Source organism: Mytilus trossulus, chromosome 5 (genome assembly GCF_036588685.1).
Source record: "Mytilus trossulus isolate FHL-02 chromosome 5, PNRI_Mtr1.1.1.hap1, whole genome shotgun sequence".
Taxonomy (NCBI): domain Eukaryota; kingdom Metazoa; phylum Mollusca; class Bivalvia; order Mytilida; family Mytilidae; genus Mytilus; species Mytilus trossulus.
This window is the reverse complement of record NC_086377.1, coordinates 86993881-87016745: the sequence shown is the minus strand read 5'-3', so window position 1 is coordinate 87016745 and position 22865 is coordinate 86993881.

The window sequence follows — 22865 nt, the reverse complement described above, 5'->3', positions numbered from 1 at the left end:
TCGTTGAATTCTTCTCTCTGCTGGTGTTCACATAGCTGATCATTGAAGTCTAACCTTGACAGTGCATCAGCGTTGCTATGTTTGATACCAGGGCGGACAGCAATATCAAAATCATACTGTGCCAATGAATCAATCCACCTAGCTAATTGACCTTGAAAATGTGTTTCTTACCATTTAGATAGATGCAAGAGATATCTCAGTTTCATCAGTGCCTGTTAAAATAAGAACGCCAGTAGCTATTTCAAATAAAACAGAACAAAGAACACCTATTTTTAACAGGAACTCTAGGACACCTATCAACCCAAGCTACAGTAGAGCTAACAGCAGTACACCTCTGCACCAAAGTTCTCAACTACAAGATTAGAATACAACAACTCCGGCAGTACATTCTATGAGTAAGAAAAATCTGTTTGATAAATTTCCACAGTGTATACACACATAACTAAATGTAAAAACATATAGTTAGATTTCTCTTACTGAAATTTGTATATCTATCAACTTTAAAATGTGGAGTAAATTTTTCATGAAACAAAATAACAGACAACATAAGCAATCATTATGTAATCAAATAGTTACTGCATTTTAGGACAGTAAATGTTCATGCACACTGTATGATATGCACTAAAATGATCATCAGAGAGTTAAAAAAACATGTTCTGTTCTGTATACCTTTGGTTTTGTTAATAGTTTTTAGTTTCGAACAAAAAATATTCAACAATTATTGATGATATTTCCATATGGTATTGTATGTGTTAATTTGACTAAGTGGTAGAAAACATATATTTGTTAATTTTAAAACTAACTTTGTATCTTCAAGTAGTCATATTAGTTTAATTTCAAAGTTATGAAATAATATTTTCTGTATAATCAAATCAACGAAATTATATAGGCGAGATTGATGCGATATATATTGTATATTGGTAAAAAAAAAGTCATAACATTTTGGGTATACCTGTTTGTCTGTTAATATGTCTTGTAAATATAACACCTTCAATTTCAAATTGAACAGTTATGGCACACAGATTTCATTTAAACTTTACCAAAAGGTTATATGATTTCAAAGGAAATGTTTTAATGAAGATCATTTTTGTTTAACACTTACTAGGAGATGTAATTATAGCACACATTCAGGACGAAAAAAGTATCTTTAGCTGAAAGCTATTTGAACCATACAAATGATTTAGAGATCTGTAAAATAAATTTCAAGAATTATTTTTACTTTTTTTAGAAAGCCAAGCGCAGGATTACTGCTCTAGAGAAGATGGAGATAGGCGCTGCTAAGAAAGCAAATATAAGAGCTTCTTTAGAAAACAAATACATGTCATCAGATGAAGAATGTGCAGATGATTTATAACACATCAACCATCCTGGCAATCAAAGAGATTCGCAGAATACAAGAAGAAATTAGATAGCAAATTTACTCGTTACTCGTGATACCAATGCTTATGACAATAAGGATGACTACTCAAACAGATAAACCTGTTAGCTATAGCGTTACTCGTGATACCAATGCTTATGACAATAAGGATGACTACTAAAACAGACAAACCTGTTAGCTATAGCGTTACTCGTGATACCAATGCTTATGACAATAAGGATGACTACTAAAACAGATAAACCTGTTAGCTATAGCGTTACTCGTGATACCAATGCTTATGACAATAAGGAAGACTACTGAAACAGATACACAAACAACTATGTTGGTAACTGTTCAAAACAAGTCAGTAGTTGCATTGGTAATGAACCCTGTTATGTTTTGAGGAGATGAAAATTGGCGTTTTTGTCGGCTTCAACTTCAGATTTTGAACAATGGCTGATGCACCACATGCTGAACAAGTTCATTAACAAATGTTATTTTTAAATGAAAAACAGAACAAGTATCCTGTATTTGGCAGCAGCCAATTGATTTTGGGAGGGCATTAAAGACATGCTGTCATTATTTAATGCTATCAGCATAAATATATGTAACTTAGACTATCTAGATAATCAATTTTTGCAGAACTATTCATCCTATAAACTGACAAAAAGAACAGAATATTAATGTATTTAACAAAATTAAAAAATATCGACATCTTTTTTTTTATAGCGAAACAACTTTTATGTGTAGCTTTCCAACATGGGGTATAAAAAGACTCAAATAACAGGAAAGTACAAAAATATTAATGAAAAAAAAGAAATATTGTCACTTTTAATCATTATTGACATGATGCTAACTCTAATACAGCTCTTTTTTTTGTACATTCTCGGGGACAAAAAGAACATCATTTAAATAATATTGTATAATTTACTAGCAAGATTTAAATTTCTTTTTTTGGCAAGTTAAAACAAATTGTAAACCTATATTTTACCTTTATTTTTAAAAATCATTTCTGTGAGAAAAAAAAACCAAACAAACAAATATATAGCAATTTCATGAATATTAATAAAATAAACAAGAGGCTCTCAAGAGCCTGAATCGCTCACCTTAATTCTTTTGGTTAAATCTCTCATCAATGATTATTTTGACTTTTCAATTCATTTAAATGTTTTTTGGATCGTCCTATTTTCTTCAAAAGCCCCAAAAAATAATCATTTTCTCCTATGTTCTATTTTAGCCATAGGAGCTATGTTTCTTGACATACAAGGAAATAAAATATAAAATTTATACTAGATACTCTGAAACTCATTTAGCCTAAGCTTGGCTGAAATTGATACAGCAGTTTCAAAGGAGAAGATTTTTTAAAGTAAGACACCTGATGAACAAATTGTGAAAAAAGTCTCTAAAGGGCAATAACTCCTTAAGGGGTCAATTGACAATTTTGGTCAAATTGACTTAATTGAAGATCTTACTTTGCTGAACATTATTGCTGTTTACAGTTTATTTCTATCTAAATTATAATCAAGATAATAAACAAAAACAGCAAAATTTCCTTAACATTATCAATTCAGGGGCAGCAACCCAACAACAGGTTGTCTGATTCATCTGAAAATTTCAGGGCAGATAGATCTTGACCTGATAAACAATAATACCCACGTCAGATTTGCTCTAAATGCTTTGTTTTTTGAGTTATAAGCCAAAAACTGCATTTGACCCCTATGTTCTATTTTTAGCAATGGCGACCATGTTTGTTGATAAATCATAACTTCGGATACAATTTACAAACTAGATACCCTAAGGAACATTCAGTTAAAGTTTGGAAGTATTTGGCCCAGTAGTTTCAGAGGAGAAGATTTTTGTAAAAGATTACTAAGATTTACGAAAAATGGTTTAAAATTGACTATAAAGGGCAATAACTCCTAAAGGGGTCAACTGACCATTTCCGTCATGTTGACTTATTTGTAAATCTTACTTTGCTGAACATTATTGCTGTTTACAGTTTATCTCTATCTATAATAATATTCAAGATAATAACCAAAAACAGCAAAATTTCTTTAAAATTACCAATTCAGGGGCAGTAACCCAACAACAGGTTGTCTGATTCATCTGAAAATTTCAGGGCAGATAGATCTTGACCTGATTAACAATATTATTCCATGTCAGATTTGCTCTAAATGCTTTGGTTTTTGAGTTATAAGCCAAAAACTGCATTTGACCCCTATTTTCTATTTTTAGCAATGGCGACCATGTGTGTTGATAGATCACAACTTCGGATACAATTTACAAACTAGATACCCTAAGGAACATTCAGTTAAAGTTTGGAAGTATTTGGCCCAGTAGTTTCAGAGGAGAAGATTTTTGTAAAAGATTACTAAGACTTACGAAAAATGGTTAAAAATGACTATAAAGGGCAATAACTCCTAAAGGGGTCAACTGACCATTTCCGTCATGTTGACTTATTAGTTAATCTTACTTTGCTGAACATTATTGCTGTTTACAGTTTATCTCTATCTATAATAATATTCAAGATAATAACCAAAAACAGCAAAATTTCCTTAACATTATCAATTCAGGGGCAGCAACCCAACAACAGGTTGTCTGATTCATCTGAAAATTTCAGGGCAGATAGATCTTGACCTGATAAACAATAATACCCACGTCAGATTTGCTCTAAATGCTTTGTTTTTTGAGTTATAAGCCAAAAACTGCATTTGACCCCTATGTTCTATTTTTAGCAATGGCGACCATGTTTGTTGATAAATCATAACTTCGGATACAATTTACAAACTAGATACCCTAAGGAACATTCAGTTAAAGTTTGGAAGTATTTGGCCCAGTAGTTTCAGAGGAGAAGATTTTTGTAAAAGATTACTAAGATTTACGAAAAATGGTTTAAAATTGACTATAAAGGGCAATAACTCCTAAAGGGGTCAACTGACCATTTCCGTCATGTTGACTTATTTGTAAATCTTACTTTGCTGAACATTATTGCTGTTTACAGTTTATCTCTATCTATAATAATATTCAAGATAATAACCAAAAACAGCAAAATTTCTTTAAAATTACCAATTCAGGGGCAGTAACCCAACAACAGGTTGTCTGATTCATCTGAAAATTTCAGGGCAGATAGATCTTGACCTGATTAACAATATTATTCCATGTCAGATTTGCTCTAAATGCTTTGGTTTTTGAGTTATAAGCCAAAAACTGCATTTGACCCCTATTTTCTATTTTTAGCAATGGCGACCATGTGTGTTGATAGATCACAACTTCGGATACAATTTACAAACTAGATACCCTAAGGAACATTCAGTTAAAGTTTGGAAGTATTTGGCCCAGTAGTTTCAGAGGAGAAGATTTTTGTAAAAGATTACTAAGACTTACGAAAAATGGTTAAAAATGACTATAAAGGGCAATAACTCCTAAAGGGGTCAACTGACCATTTCCGTCATGTTGACTTATTAGTTAATCTTACTTTGCTGAACATTATTGCTGTTTACAGTTTATCTCTATCTATAATAATATTCAAGATAATAACCAAAAACAGCAAAATTTCCTTAACATTATCAATTCAGGGGCAGCAACCCAACAACAGGTTGTCTGATTCATCTGAAAATTTCAGGGCAGATAGATCTTGACCTGATAAACAATAATACCCACGTCAGATTTGCTCTAAATGCTTTGTTTTTTTAGTTATAAGCCAAAAACTGCATTTGACCCCTATGTTCTATTTTTAGCAATGGCGACCATGTTTGTTGATAAATCATAACTTCGGATACAATTTACAAACTAGATACCCTAAGGAACATTCAGTTAAAGTTTGGAAGTATTTGGCCCAGTAGTTTCAGAGGAGAAGATTTTTGTAAAAGATTACTAAGATTTACGAAAAATGGTTTAAAATTGACTATAAAGGGCAATAACTCCTAAAGGGGTCAACTGACCATTTCCGTCATGTTGACTTATTTGTAAATCTTACTTTGCTGAACATTATTGCTGTTTACAGTTTATCTCTATCTATAATAATATTCAAGATAATAACCAAAAACAGCAAAATTTCTTTAAAATTACCAATTCAGGGGCAGTAACCCAACAACAGGTTGTCTGATTCATCTGAAAATTTCAGGGCAGATAGATCTTGACCTGATTAACAATATTATTCCATGTCAGATTTGCTCTAAATGCTTTGGTTTTTGAGTTATAAGCCAAAAACTGCATTTGACCCCTATTTTCTATTTTTAGCAATGGCGACCATGTGTGTTGATAGATCACAACTTCGGATACAATTTACAAACTAGATACCCTAAGGAACATTCAGTTAAAGTTTGGAAGTATTTGGCCCAGTAGTTTCAGAGGAGAAGATTTTTGTAAAAGATTACTAAGACTTACGAAAAATGGTTAAAAATGACTATAAAGGGCAATAACTCCTAAAGGGGTCAACTGACCATTTCCGTCATGTTGACTTATTAGTTAATCTTACTTTGCTGAACATTATTGCTGTTTACAGTTTATCTCTATCTATAATAATATTCAAGATAATAACCAAAAACAGCAAAATTTCTTTAAAATTACCAATTCAGGGGCAGTAACCCAACAACAGGTTGTCTGATTCATCTGAAAATTTCAGGGCAGATAGATCTTGACCTGATAAATAATATTATTCCATGTCAGATTTGCTCTAAATGCTTTGGTTTTTGAGTTATAAGCCAAAAACTGCATTTGACCCCTATGTTCTATTTTTAGCAATGGCGACCATGTTTGTTGATAGATCACAACTTCGGATACAATTTACAAACTAGATACCCTAAGGAACATTCAGCTAAAGTTTGGAAGTATTTGGCCTAGTAGTTGCAGAGAAGATTTTTGTAAAAGATTACTAAGATTTACGAAAAATGGTTAAAAATTGACTATAAAAGGCAATAACTCCTAAAGGGGTCAACTGACCATTTCCGTCATGTTGACTTATTTGTAAATCTTACTTTGCTGAACATTATTGCTGTTTACAGTTTATCTCTATCTATAGTAATATTCAAGATAATAACCAAAAACAGCAAAATTTCTTTAAAATTACCAATTCAGGGGCAGTAACCCAACAACAGTTTGTCTGATTCATCTGAAAATTTCAGGGCAGATAGATCTTGACCTGATAAACAATATTATTACATGTCAGATTTGCTCTAAATGCTTTGGTTTTTGAGTTATAAGCCAAAAACTGCATTTGACCCCTATGTTCTATTTTTAGCAATGGCGACCATGTTTGTTGATAGATCACAACTTCGGATACAATTTACAAACTAGATACCCTAAGGAACATTCAGCTAAAGTTTGGAAGTATTTGGCCTAGTAGTTGCAGAGAAGATTTTTGTAAAAGATTACTAAGATTTACGAAAAATGGTTAAAAATTGACTATAAAGGGCAATAACTCCTAAAGGGGTCAACTGACCATTTCCGTCATGTTGACTTATTTGTAAATCTTACTTTGCTGAACATTATTGCTGTTCACAGTTTATCTCTATCTATAATAATATTCAAGATAATAACCAAAAACAGCAAAATTTCTTTAAAATTACCAATTCAGGGGCAGTAACCCAACAACAGTTTGTCTGATTCATATGAAAATTTCAGGGCAGATAGATCTTGACCTGATAAACAATATTATTCCATGTCAGATTTGCTCTTAATGCTTTGGTTTTTGAGTTATAAGCCAAAAACTGCATTTGACCCCTATGTTCTATTTTTAGCAATGGCGACCATGTTTGTTGATAGATCACAACTTCGGATACAATTTACAAACTAGATACCCTAAGGAACATTCAGTTAAAGTTTGGAAGTATTTGGCCCAGTAGTTTCAGAGGAGAAGATTTTTGTAAAAGATTACTAAGATTTACGAAAAATGGTTAAAAATTGACTATAAAGGGCAATAACTCCTAAAGGGGTCAACTGACCATTTCCATCATGTTGACTTATTTGTAAATCTTACTTTGCTGAACATTATTGCTGATTACAGTTTATCTCTATCTATAATAATATTCAAGATAATAACCAAAAACAGCAAAATTTCTTTAAAATTACCAATTCAGGGGCAGTAACCCAACAACAGGTTGTCTGATTCATCTGAAAATTTCAGGGCAGATAGATCTTGACCTGATAAACAATAATACTCACGTCAGATTTGCTCTAAATGCTTTAGTTTTTGAGTTATAAGCCATAAACTGCATTTGACCCCTATGTTCTATTTTTAGCAATGGCTACCATTTTTGTTGTTAGATCATAACTTCGGATACAATTTACAAACTAGATACCCTAAGGAACATTCAGTTAAAGTTTGGAAGTATTTGGCCCAGTAGTTTCAGAGGAGAAGATTTTTGTAAAAGATTACTAAGATTTACGAAAAATGGTTAAAAATTGACTATAAAGGGCAATAACTCCTAAAGGGGTCAACTGACCATTTCCGTCATGTTGACTTATTAGTTAATCTTACTTTGCTGAACATTATTGCTGTTTACAGTTTATCTCTATCTATAATAATATTCAAGATAATAACCAAAAACAGCAAAATTTCTTTAAAATTACCAATTCAGGGGCAGTAACCCAACAACAGGTTGTCTGATTCATCTGAAAATTTCAGGGCAGATAGATCTTGACCTGATAAATAATATTATTCCATGTCAGATTTGCTCTAAATGCTTTGGTTTTTGAGTTATAAGCCAAAAACTGCATTTGACCCCTATGTTCTATTTTTAGCAATGGCGACCATGTTTGTTGATAGATCACAACTTCGGATACAATTTACAAACTAGATACCCTAAGGAACATTCAGCTAAAGTTTGGAAGTATTTGGCCTAGTAGTTGCAGAGAAGATTTTTGTAAAAGATTACTAAGATTTACGAAAAATGGTTAAAAATTGACTATAAAGGGCAATAACTCCTAAAGGGGTCAACTGACCATTTCCGTCATGTTGACTTATTTGTAAATCTTACTTTGCTGAACATTATTGCTGTTCACAGTTTATCTCTATCTATAATAATATTCAAGATAATAACCAAAAACAGCAAAATTTCTTTAAAATTACCAATTCAGGGGCAGTAACCCAACAACAGTTTGTCTGATTCATATGAAAATTTCAGGGCAGATAGATCTTGACCTGATAAACAATATTATTCCATGTCAGATTTGCTCTAAATGCTTTGGTTTTTGAGTTATAAGCCAAAAACTGCATTTGACCCCTATGTTCTATTTTTAGCAATGGCGACCATGTTTGTTGATAGATCACAACTTCGGATACAATTTACAAACTAGATACCCTAAGGAACATTCAGTTAAAGTTTGGAAGTATTTGGCCCAGTAGTTTCAGAGGAGAAGATTTTTGTAAAAGATTACTAAGATTTACGAAAAATGGTTAAAAATTGACTATAAAGGGCAATAACTCCTAAAGGGGTCAACTGACCATTTCCATCATGTTGACTTATTTGTAAATCTTACTTTGCTGAACATTATTCCTGTTTACAGTTTATCTCTTTCTATAATAATATTCAAGATAATAACCAAAAACAGCAACATTTCCTAAAAATTACCAATTCAGGGGCAGCAACCCAACAAAGGGCTGTCTGATTCATCTGAAAATTTCAGGGCAGATAGATCTTGACTTGATAAACAATATCACACAATGTCAGATTTGCTCTAAATGCTATGGTTTTTGATTTATAAGCCAAAAACTGCATTTGACCCCTATGTTCTATTTTTAGCAATGGCGACCATGTTTGTTGATAGATCAAAACTTCGGATACAATTTATAAATTAGATACCCTAAGGAACATTCAGTTAAAGTTTGAAAGTATTTGGCCCAGTAGTTTCACAGGAGAAGATTCTTGAAATAGTTTACGACGACAGACGACGACGGACGCCAAGTGATGGCATAAGCTCACTTGTCCCTTCGGGACAGGTGAGCTAAAAAAAGTTTTATCATAATTAATATAAAAATATATGTAATTGTCCCCCAAAATATATTTTAAATGCTTTGTTTTTCTATTTCAGACTTATATTTGTGTTACTAAGTACCTGTAAAAATGAATTTAAGTCCAGAGCAGGTCAACGCATAAGAGATTTGTTCACATAGAAAACTAAATAGGGTGTGGAGTATGCACAAAGACATACACGTTATAAGATTCCCTGGTATATGGTACAAAATCTTTAAGCAGTATCAAACATGAGTCGATTTACATTATTGTAATTTGTGTCATACAAATGTACCAGTGAAATGCAATTACATCATTTAATTGTTCCATACAAATGCAAAATAAGATTTCTAATTTTATTATCGACAATGTTAATGAGCGATATCTTCACCTATCTTTATCAACTGTTAATTCAAGTTCAATCATTTATTAAATTTCAATAATGGTTTAAATTTTATTCAGTTGTTCAACTATGGATTTTACATTATTGTACAGAAACGAAAATACGCGATATACTATGTCATAAGTTAAAAAAGTAGGATCTGTGGACAATTTCATTGTTTTTGTTATAGGAAGACAGTCAGATGACACACCGGAGAGTAGGAAAATTTCCATGTGATACATGCAAAAAAAGTGCACCACAGAAATGAAGACTTGCAAATACATAATTCCAGAAACCATCAGGTAATATTATGTACCTAACATCACTCGATGACATACAGTTCAATATGGTAGCAAACAAAAACCCGTTACTTTAGGTAACACAGAATATGGCACTACTTTTACAGAAAATGACTGAAAAAAGTCAGGAATATGACAGTTGTTATCCATTTGATTGATGTGTTTGAACTTTTGATTTTGCCATTTGATTTGGGACTTTCCTTTTTGAATTTGAGTACAGTAATTTTTTTGTAAGATTCTATTAGATATATTGATTTACCAATACAAGACATTTTAATATAAAAACTTATATTTCATTTGCATATGTATACAGGCTGGACCACCTTCACCAACCCCAGCACTCTCACCAACTCCAGGTGCAATTCAAGTTGTAGAATTTCAAGACATGCTAGTCATAGACAATTATCTAGAACTGATGCAAATTTAGCCAATTGTTTTTATACGACAAATTTCGTCGTATATTGCTATCACGTTGGCGTCGTCGTCTGCGTCGTCGTCGTCGTCGTCCGAATACTTTTAGTAAATAATAACTTTAGTAAAAGTGAATATAAATCTATAAAATTTTATCGCAAGGTTTATGACCACAAAAGGAAGGTTGGTATTGATTTTGGGAGTTTTGGTCCTAACATTTTATTTTAGGAATTAGGGGCCAAAAAGGGCCCAAATAAGCATTTTCTTGGTTTTTGCACTAACTTTAGTTTAAGTTAATAGAAATCTATGAAATTTTGACACAAGGTTTATGACCACAACAGAAAGGTTGGGATTGATTTTTGGAGTTTTGGTTTCAACAGTTTAGGAATTAGGGGCCAAAAAGGGACCCAAATAAGCATTTTTCTTGGTTTTCGCACCATAACTTTAGTATAAGTAAATAGAAATCTATGAAATTTAAACACAAGGTTTATGACCATAAAAGGAAGGTTGGTAATGATTTTGGGAGTTTTGGTCCCAACAGTTTAGGAATAAGGGGCCCAAAGGGTCCAAAATTAAACTTTGTTTGATTTCATCAAAATTGAATAATTGGGGTTCTTTGATATGCCGAATCTAACTGTGTATGTAGATTTTTAACTTTTGGTCCCGTTTTCAAATTGGTTAACATTAAGGTCCAAAGGGTCCAAAATTAAACTTCGTTTGATTTTGACAAAAAATTAATCGGTTGGGTTCTTTGATATGCTGAATCTAAAAATGTACTTAGATTCTTGATTTTCGGCCCAGTTTTCAAGTTGGTCCAAATCGGGGTCCAAAATTAAACTTTGTTTGATTTCATCAAAAATTGAATAAATGGGGTTCTTTGATATGCCAAATCTAACTGTGTATGTAGATTCCTCATTTTTGGTCTTGTTTTCAAATTGGTCTACATTAAAGTCCAAAGGGTCCAAAATTAAACTTAGTTTGATTTTAACAAAAATTGAAATCTTGGGGTTCTTTGATATGCTGAATCCAAACATGTACTTAGATTTTTGATTATGGGCCCAGTTTTCAAGTTGGTCCAAATCAGGATCTAAAATTATTATATTAAGTTTTGTGCAATAGCAAGTCTTTTCAATTGCACAGTATTGCGCAATGGCAAGAAATATCTTATTGCAAAATATTGTGAAATAGCAATTTTGTTTTTAATTAGAGTTATCTTTTCTTTGTCCAGAATAGTAAGCAAGAAATATCTAATTGTAAGAATTTTTTTTATTTGGAGTTATCTTTCTTTGTCCAGAATCAACTTAAATCTTTGTTATATATACAATATGCAATACAATGTATATTCACTTTTTACTACCAACTGATAAATTAAAATAATCTTTACCATTCAGTGATAACAAGCAGTTTTTTTACATCTTAATATTTTATGATGTATTTAAATGAGTAGTAATTGTTGCAAACTCCATTAGAAATTTTAATTGAGATTAGTTTTGGAATAAGGCAAAGGGGGATGTGATTAAAAAAATTGGGTTCAATTTTCTCATTTGAAATTTCATAAATAAAAAGAAAATTTCTTCAAACATTTTTTTGAGAGGAATAATATTCAACAGCATAGTGAATTGCTCTAAGAGAAAACATTTTTTTTAATTTCATTAGAACACATTCATTCTGTGTCAGAAACCTATGCTGTGTTAACTATTTAATCACAAGCCAAATTTAGAGCTGAATCCAGCCTATACTTGCCCCAACCGTTCAGGGTTCAACCTCTGCGGTTGTATAAAGCTACGCCCTGCGGAGCATCTGGTTTTGTTATCATAACCTCCATGTTCATGCATGTACCAAAGTACCTTATAGAGTTTACCCACTACTCGTGTATATCATTTGTTGCTAGCTTGTGCCAAAAACATTCCAATTTTAACTTGATGTGAAGTTCAAGTAGAAATTTTTCAAGTTCCCCATACACTATTAAATTTGGCGTAGACAATCGCCCCCCCCCCCCCAAAAAAAAAATGCCCTTACAAAACTGTAGATATATTTTTTTCAGTATAATTTTTCTTTTCCAACCCCCATATATCCGAGAAGTAGGTCAAAATAACCGCCAATGCATCAAATACAGTCTACCAACTTTTTTCGAGCTTAAGAGAAGTTTCCGATGTAATTACATAGCAGACCAAGATAAACATATGAATCTTTAATTTCAATAATGTCATTACATTTAAATGTAAAATTCTTATGAAACTTTCTCTTTGAAAAAATTACAATCTTTTTTTTTTTTTTTTTTTGTCAGTGTATCGTTGTTACAATGTTTGATGTAAATATTATTTTTTTAGTGCTTGCTGTTTGGGTCTTCTTTTTCAGTCATTTGAGTGTGTAGTAGTTTAAATGTGTTATTTATAAGGCATGAGTGTGTTGTGAAATGAAATGCAAGGTTTTAAGTGCTAACTGTATGAGAGTGTACGTTTTAGTGTTTACTTTTGTTGTATTTGGTAGCTGCATACATACATGTATATTTTATTGTGAATATCACACCGCAAATAAAAGATCCATAAATGTTTTGTTTTTATTTCTCCGTAAACAATTCTTCTGTTTCCAGATAAATAGATCACGAAAAAAAATCACTTTAAAATCTAGTTCATGGTATTTTTTGTCTCTCTGTGTCGTTTCTTGAGTAGTAATTTTAAATATTTTTATAATTTTATGATTAAATAGTGTAAATATATTAAACTGCTTATTTGGGCCCTGTTTGGCCCCTAATTCCAAAAATGTCAGACATTGATACTCAACTAATTATGCAGAAGCTTGTGCTATAAATTACATACTAGAAGATATCAGTTACTGGACATTTCAAAGAAGTCAAAAACAGTCACGTGTGTTAAATAATATGCCTTGTTGAGGACTGATCGCATCTTGGTACTTCCCCGTTTCCCTTAAAATTTTTCATACTTATGGATAATTTATTTTAAGATAGTATAAATTATCTCATCTAGTTGGATAAATTATTTTTCAAATAGTATAAATTGTCTCATTTAGTTTTTTTTTTAATAAGTATAATAAGTATAAACATTTTAACTTTTTCAAAATCCTTGTGATTCCCAATTTATAGCAGATGAGAGACCGTGTGCTTAGATGACATTTAAAATTAATAAGAAGACGAATCTTTCTTTTTTAAGTGTGTGTAAATAAACCTTGACAATTTGTCTTATTGGTGGAAGATTGTGATATAACTTTAAAAAATTAAATAGTGTGACCGTTTTTTTTCTTTTTTAATATTGGTGGATAGTTTTCCTACTCCTATTTTTGGAGGTGTGCCTAAATTGGCAGAAGATAGAAAATACAGATACAGATCCAGTAAAAATGACAGCAATTGATCCTATAGGACCAGCAAAACACATGCTTTCTGTATGGAAGACAGAGAAAGTATTATGTGATGATGACTTTAAAAAAATCAGACCAAACTGGATCCATTTGAATGTCCCTCAGATGTAGAGAAATTTGCTATATCTTATGGATCATTTAATGCAGATCAGTTCAACTTCTAATTATCTAGCTTTACCTTGTGCATTTTAAGGTTTACCTGTAAAAATGTGTTGTGTTAAAAGATCGTACCTTCAATGGTGTTATGTGTGTGGACAAGTTCATTTATATACATATTATCTATTTGATATTATTCCCAATTTTGTACTTAGTTTATATCTATTATATCTATTTGGGCTCTTTGATATTTACTCACCACTGGCTATTGGACAAACTATCTTACTTTATAGTTGTTTTATCTGGTTCTATCTAGTTTAACAGTTCACCCTTTGACTATAAATATTGTACTTTTTAACTATATTGTCAATGCAGAATAAGAAACACCAGAAAAAACATGAAGAGCCGTAGCCAGCATTATAAGGTATTTACATTTAAGGGTTTTTCAAATTAGTTTATGGTTAAATGTTTTTGACTTAAATATTTTATTTAGTTTCATTTACTTTGCTAATTGTATTTCAAACTTTATATATTCTTTTTACCTGTAATTAACTTTCAATGTTATATAGTATTTTATATAGTAGTATGGTCAACTTACTTTAGTGAACAGTTTTCATTTGCATTGATTAACAAAGTGTTTACATTCAAAGTGGTCATTTAACTGTATTTTGCATTATTATTTATTATTAAAACTTGAGTTGCATTCTGACCAGGCTTCTTTTTACTAACTATTGTTTTGCTGTTGTATCGTGCATCCACAGTTATGTTAATATCATTTTCTGGGACATCCGGACTCCTGTTCTCTTCATTTACTAGTTCCAGTTTTTGTGCCATGACTGTCTAAAGTTGTTAAGTGTGACCATTTTCTGTTTTCTGGATAATTTTTGGCGAATCGGCAGACCAGAAAGAGTTGAAACACAGTTGTCGATGTATGTATCCACATTTTGCAGCATGGTTTTCACTTTTAACAAAGTGTCTGTTGATGATAAGGTGAAAACCCCAGTGGATATCTGCTTAATAATGTCTTCGCATTCATTTCTTAAAGCACTTTCAGACTTGTGATGTATATTGTCCCTTGGAAACATGCAACATACGTATGTACAGTTCTTTGATTTTTTAGTCCACAATAACAAATGTATGTTATTTTCCTGTAATAACCCTATATAGTTATATCCCTGACTAGACATCTGACCCCCTAAATACAGTATGAAAACACCATTTATCAAAACCATGCCTCGGTAGTTGTCGTAGACATCTGACCACCTATATACAGTATGAAAACATTATTTATCAAAACCATGCCTTGGTAGTTGTCATAGACATCTGACCCCATAAATACAGTATGAAAACATTATTTATCAAAACCATGCCTCGGTAGTTGTCATAGACATCTGACCCCCTAAATACAGTATGAAAACATTATTTATCTAAACCATGCCTCGGTAGTTGTCATAGACATCTGACCCCCTAAATACAGTATGAAAACATTATTTATCAAAACCATGCCTCCGTAGTTGTCACAGACATCTAACCCCCTAAATACAGTATCAAAACATTATTTATCAAAACCATGTCTCAGTAGTTGTCATAGACATCTGACCCCCTAAATACAGTATGAAAACATTATTTATCAAAACCATGCCTCGGTAGTTGTCATAGACATCTGACCCCCTAAATACAGTATAAAAACATTATTTATCAAAACCATGCCTCGGTAGTTGTCATAGACATCTGACCCCCTAAATACAGTATGAAAACAGTATTTATCAAAACCATGCCTCGGTAGTTTTCATAGATATCTGACCCCTAGATACAGTATAAAAACATTATTTATCAAAACCAAGCCTCGGTAGTTGTCGTAGACATCTGACTCCCTAAATTCAGTATGAAAACATTATTTATCAAAACCATGCCTCAGTAGTTGTCATAGACATCTGACCTCCTAAATACAGTATGAAAACATTATTTATCAAAACCATGCCTCGGTAGTTGTCATAGACATCTGACCACCTAAATACAGTATGAAAACATTATTTATCAAAACCATGCCTCAGTAGTTGTCATAGACATCTGACCTCCTATATACAGTATCAAAACACCATTTATCAAAACCATGCCTCAGTAGTTGTAGAAATCTGACCACCTATATACAGTATGAAAACATTAATTATCAAAACCATGCCTCAGTAGTTGTCATAGACATCTGACCCCCTCAATACAGTATGAAAACATTATTTATCAAAACCATGCCTCGGTAGTTTTCATACACATCTGACCCCCTAAATACAGTATGAAAACATTATTTATCAAAACCATGCCTCGGTAGTTGTCATAGACATCTGACCCCCTAAATACAGTATGAAAACATTATTTATCAAAACCATGCCTCGGTAGTTGTCATAGACATCTGACCCCCTAAATACAGTATGAAAACATTATTTATCAAAACCATGCATCGGTAGTTGTCATAGACATCTGACCCCCTCAATACAGTATGAAAACATTATTTATCAAAACCATGCCTCGGTAGTTGTCATAGACATCTGACCCCCTAAATACAGTATGAAAACATTTATTTATTAAAACCATGCCTCGGTAGTTGTCATGGACATCTGACCCCCTTAATACAGTATGAAAACATTATTTATCAAAACCATGCCTCGGTAGTTGTCATAGACATCTGACCCCCTAAATACAGTATGAAAACATTATTTCTCAAAACCATGCCTCGGTAGTTGTCATAGACATCTGACCCCCTAAATACAGTATGAAAACATTATTTATCAAAACCATGCCTCGGTAGTTGTCATAGACATCTGACCCCCTAAATACAGTATGAAAACATTATTTATCAAAACCATGCCTCGGTAGTTGTCATAGACATCTGACCCCCTAAATACAGTATAAAAACATTATTTATCAAAACCATGCCTCAGTAGTTGTCGTAGACATCTGACCCCTATATACAGTATGAAAACATTATTTATGAAAACCATGCCTCAGTAGTTGTCATAGACATCTGACCCCTATATACCGTATGAAAACATTATTGATCAAAACCATGCCTCGGTAGTTGTCGTACTGCATTGACTAAGGGTAGCTGATGGTGTGCCTGCAAATCCTCAATTAGTGCATTTAGTGCATGGTTGATAATTGATTTTGAATAACACTATACCCATTTCTGCATTTTGATCCTCCCGCGCTCCATACAAAGAAAATCCTAATGAATGTGAGTGATAAACATTCAGGTTCCTTCTGACATGTCATAATTCCATTTTTTGGTCATGGAGGGGTCCGTAGGTGGCCTGTTGCAAGGCAAAATTTCTGTCCGTATCCAATATACCCTCATTTTCCAGTGGCAGTCCAAATTTCCCCGACCATCATCCTCTTATTATAACAACCTACCAATTGTATTTATTGTGAACTTGTTCTCGTCCTGAATATGCATGAAATATTTGCCACTGGACGTTAAGCAACCAACAATCAATCAATCAATCTGACATGTCATAATTCCATTTTTTTGTTATCAAAATTATATGTTGTAATGATTTTGTCATGAAATAGAATTTCAAACTTTTGTTGCTAAACATTTTTGGCTCAGTATATATCATCAGTAAACGGAAAAAAAACAGAATGGAATACTGTATTTGAATCATAACAAGAATGTGTCCCAAGTACACGGATGCCCCACTCGCACTATCATTTTCCATGTTCAATGGACCGTGAGATGGTAAAAAAATATAATTTTGCATTAAAATTAGAAAGATTATACTATAAATTGAACAAGTGTTCTAAGTTTGAAGTTGTTTGGTATTCAACTTAATCAAAAACTACAATGACCAAAAACCTTGACGATGTCACCTGAAACTTCCACTTTCATTTTCTATGTTTCAGTGGACCGTGACATTGGTACCAAAAGTCTAATATGGCTTTAAAATTAGAAAGATCATATCATAATCAACAAGTGTACTAAGTTTCAAGTTGATTGGACTTCAGCTTCATAAAAAAATACCTTGACCAAAAACTTTAACCTGAAGTGGGGCGAACGGACGCAAAGACGGACGAAAGAACGGACGAACGGAGGCACAGACCAGAAAACACAATTCCCCCTACTATCGTAGGTGGGGCATAAAAAGTAAAATCACAAAAAAACCAAACTCCGAGGAAAATTCAATTGTAAAGTCCGTAATCAAATGGCAAAATCAAATGGTGAAACACATCAAACTGTCATATTCCTAACTTAGTAAAGGCATTTTCAAAAGTAGAAAATGAGTAAACAAATGTGGGTAATCTCAGGTGATCCGGAAAAGTAAGTAGATCCTGCTCTACAATAGGCACCCATCTTGTTGCTCATATTACCGGTATTACAATCCCAGGTAAATATGCGGTTGGTCAATGTAAATTTTACGGACGATTGGTTTTAACTTCACTATATATTTAGTGTTATCTATAGTTATTAATTTTTAACATCTGAACATTTGAGGTCTGCCCTTCATTGGTAACCAAATTCACATTTCTGGCTTCAATTTTTAGGATTGTAAAGTTTAACTGGTGTAATGGGGAGATAATTTTGAAGATATAGAAACAAGGAAAAGAGCAGACGCTATATTCATCGTATTGTGATAAACTGAATAAGTATATATTGTTGTTGCCCCAAGGGTGACTGGGGAATAGAAATATGGTCACTTGGTCTTCTCCCGACCTGCAGTAAAACGCTTGCCGAAGTGGGGCGTCCGTTTGGCTGTGCGGGATGTATCAAGTTCACAGTCACGTCCGGTCAAAAGGGGGACGTTAAATCCGATGCCTCGTGTATGTATAGAGAGTGCCACGCTCTTTGCACGTTAAGAACCCTTGCGACAACTCTGAGGGGTCTGTAGGTGGCCTGTTGCAAGGCAAAATTTCTGTCCGTATCCAATATACCCTCATTTTCCAGTGGCAGTCCAAATTTCCCCGACCATCATCCTAGATGGCCTCTATTACAGCTACCTACCTATTGTATCTTTTGTTAACTTGTTCTCGTCCTGAATATGCATGAAATATTTGCCACTGGACGTTAAGCAACCAACAATCAATCAATTATATATTGTTGTTATTCAAGGCAAATGAAAAAAAATATTATATTTTTTTCTGTTTTATTTTCAATTCTTATAATATCATTCTTATATGTTTTTTTAATGTCCATTAATATGCTTGTGTCTCCTCCTAGCACATGGTTTCTTGGTTCCAATGGTCGTTGGAATTTCGGAAGTGGTCGTGGTTGGTGTGTCTGTAGTAACAGTCGTTGGTGAATTCGTAGCGACGCCACTACATTCCGTCGGGATACTACCTTCTTCTGGACAGGATGTAGTTCTATTTGATGAACAGAATGATGGGATTTGGCATACAGCGGGAGTAAATGAGTCTGGATATGATGCTGAAGATCGCACAACAAATGTCGCATAAGCATAAGGGAGCAAAACAAAACATATATGAATGTAGTTGCCTAAAGAGTTTGAAACTTATAAATAGTTTATTTTGTTCACCAAACATGATTTATTAACAATGTTGCCAAGTCATTCCATATGGAAAAAAAATTGTTTCAATTTAAAATATAATATGTACAAATATTGACGTCTGACATGTCTGATTTCTTAAGAAATGCGTAACCCATTTTTCGATATGATAATTGAAAACAACAATTTGAAACACACAACGGCAACATGATGTCAATTGTTGATTCATATACATTATTATTGTATCAATGATCATGGTTAGAAAACAACAAACGTATAATCCTTTATCTACATGTCTATAGACCAATGGAATTCTGTAATGATTTTACATCTTTTTTTATCAATACTAAATTAAAAATCCCCGCCCATTCATTTCATTTAAAAATGTTTTTATGTTTCTTTTCTTATAATATAAAATACAAAAGAAGGCCGAAAAGTCTACATAAGTTAACATTTTGACGTCAACAGAAAACAAATGACATCATATTGTTGGATGCCCAAGGACATCATTTCTCAGAATTTTGTTATATGCAGTTTTACAAAGAAGAGGTTGTTGAAATAACTGATTTGTTTACATGTTGTGTGCATTATATTAGAGAAAACTGGGTTGTCTTTGAAGCCTGGCTTTCGAGAAGCTCTCGCAAATGTCCGCTTTGCTTCGCTACGAAATCTCAATATGCGGCTGCACGTTTTGCGTAAGCTTAGCATCAAATATACACGTGTAATGGTATTTTCAAGTATCCTTGTCGTACATAATTTACTTTGTTACCTATACTTACATGGTTGTTCTGTGAAAAAAAACAGTATGAAAAAATAAATTATTCTTTGAAAAAACAAATTATTGTTTTAAACACTACATTATAGTGTGAAACAATAAATCATAGTGTGAAACAATAAATCAAAGCTTAAACAATAAATTGTAGTGTGAAATAATAAATCATAGTGTAAAACAATAAACTGTCGTGTGAAACAATAAATCATAGTGTGAAACAATAGATTATAGTGTGAAATAATAAATGATAGATTTAACAACAAATTATAGTGTGAAACAATAAATCATAGTGTAAAATGATAAATTGTAGTGTGAAACAATAAATCATAGTGTGAAACAATAAAAGTAGGAAGTGTGCAATTTAAATTATGACAATGGAAACAAAGGCGTATATGCTTGCAAAAAATGGAATTGAAACTAACGATTAACTATTAAGAGTCACTGAACTTGATTTTTAGTTCTTATAAACGTAGCAACTATGGTCGTGTTATTAAATATCAGTTAGCTAATATTTATTCGTTCGATGTGTTTTATCATTTGATTTTGCCATTTGATTAGGGACTTTCCGTTTTTTAATTTTTCCTCGGAGTTCAGTATATTTGTGATTTCACTTTTTTGTATACATATTGTTCTAGTTTAAAGTTTCTTTCTCGAATGAGAGAGATAGTAGTCGGCTACAAAAACCCCGACATAAAGAATATGAAACAAGTTAATTGAGAAAATTTACGATCGAATTTATAACAAATTATGTTACGAAATATAGGAAGACTGACAACAACCAATGGTAACCACTAAACTACAGGTACAGGTACATATTGAATTACGCAGGGTTAAACATGTTTGAAAATGCCAATCCTTAAAGTTAAATTCAGTTGGGATCATTGATAATTATTTCTGTGAATAACCTTACCTATTGCTACGACTGTAGCTGTTTCATCATCGTCTCCTCCGCATACTTCACATAATAGAGACTGATTTAAAGCTGAACTTACATTCTTAAATTCGTTTATATTAAACTCACCTAAAAAAAAAAACGTTTTACCACACAAGTAAGAACTTATAAACAAAAATGAAAAAAAAACAAATGATGGACAAATCTGTTCAAGGATAAATAGGCTGACACTTCTGAAATTTAAACCCAGTTAAATTATTATATGTTGACTGCTGTACCTCACGTTTGACATTTTCACACATTGTTGATTTATATGTGACTGTCATACAAGTAAGTGTATTGTCTAGTTATAAAAACAAGTGAAATTCACCATCTTATATTTACGGAAAAAAAAAAAGAAAGTCAGAAATATTACAGTTGTTTTCAACTCATTTGATATGTTTGAGCCTTTGATTGTGCCATCTGATGACATGGATAAGGGACTTTCCGTTTCAAATGTTCCTTGACGTTCGTTTTTTTTTAAAAAGGTTTTTTTCTAATCAAGACAATGACAATCAAAAATAAAGATAATGTAAAGCTAAAATTTAGAAAGATTTCCTATATTTTGTTACATCATATCTTAAGATTCAGATTTGTGTATTGTCATGCCAGTACCGGATACCAAAATACTGGCAACAGTGCTGTTGAATCATAGTCAAATAGCAGACGTCTAGTGGTAGTTATAACATTAACAGGTACAATTGGAGTGCACCAGATGCATATGTCGACAAGAAAAGTCTCTTAGTGATGCTCAATGCCAAAATTTTCAAAATTCCTAAATAACTTTTACAAAATAATCGAAAACTGCTCTGAAAAGGCGGTTCCTTAATGTTTTGTGCTTTTGACTTTGTATGTTCTGGTTGTGTGTCATGGATGGAAACTCCATATTATTTTTCTATTATAAACAAGATCATAATACAGCTTAAACTGTTCGAGGATAACGAGCGTTTGCAATATGGAGAAATACTTCTTGGTTGTTATTAATTTAGAAAAAACCATTCAGATATAAATTTTGATAGCAGTATCGCTAAATCGATGCCAGTAGTAAATGAAATAACAAATGTCAAATTTGTGTTTTTTTTATAACTTCATCACCTATAGAAAAACAGAAATATTTAATAAAAAAAAGTTTTTAACAATAGTGTCTTCGTCCCGGGCAATTTTATTGCAATATATGGCAAATATTAACATCGACATGTTTTCTATATTAAAACTTTTTAAAGTCATAATATTAAACTTTGAACCAATATGACAGCTGACAGCAATCGACGAAGACATTCAAATTACCGGCTTTTCATTATGTAAATGTATATGAGACATGTGATCGGGCTAACATGTTTCATAGTACTCAATTCCCATTTAAGCTTGAATAAAAATATTTTGATAATAAACTTAAACTCGTAAATTTATAACTATATAAACCTATTCTTTTATCAATGCTCTTATCATACGTACGATCACAATAATTAGGTGGAATGTTTACGGGGTGCGTTAACAAATTATAACCAAGCATCAAATTTCCATTTAGTATTTACATTGATTTGTTTGTTTTTAAATTGATACCAGGTCTTCTTTTTCGAAAATTAAAAATTGATATTAGCTTTTAAAAGAAAATGACTTTTTTTTAAAGGAGTTTGAAAATATATTGCGGAGACATTTAATACTGACAATAGCACGTTTAACCAGCAACAATTAATTATATTAACTTACCCCGTATGACAAATGTAAAGTTTGATTGCCCGGCTGTGTAAAAGATTGGGAAACAAATCAATTGTGACGTGATTTCTATTCTGAAAAA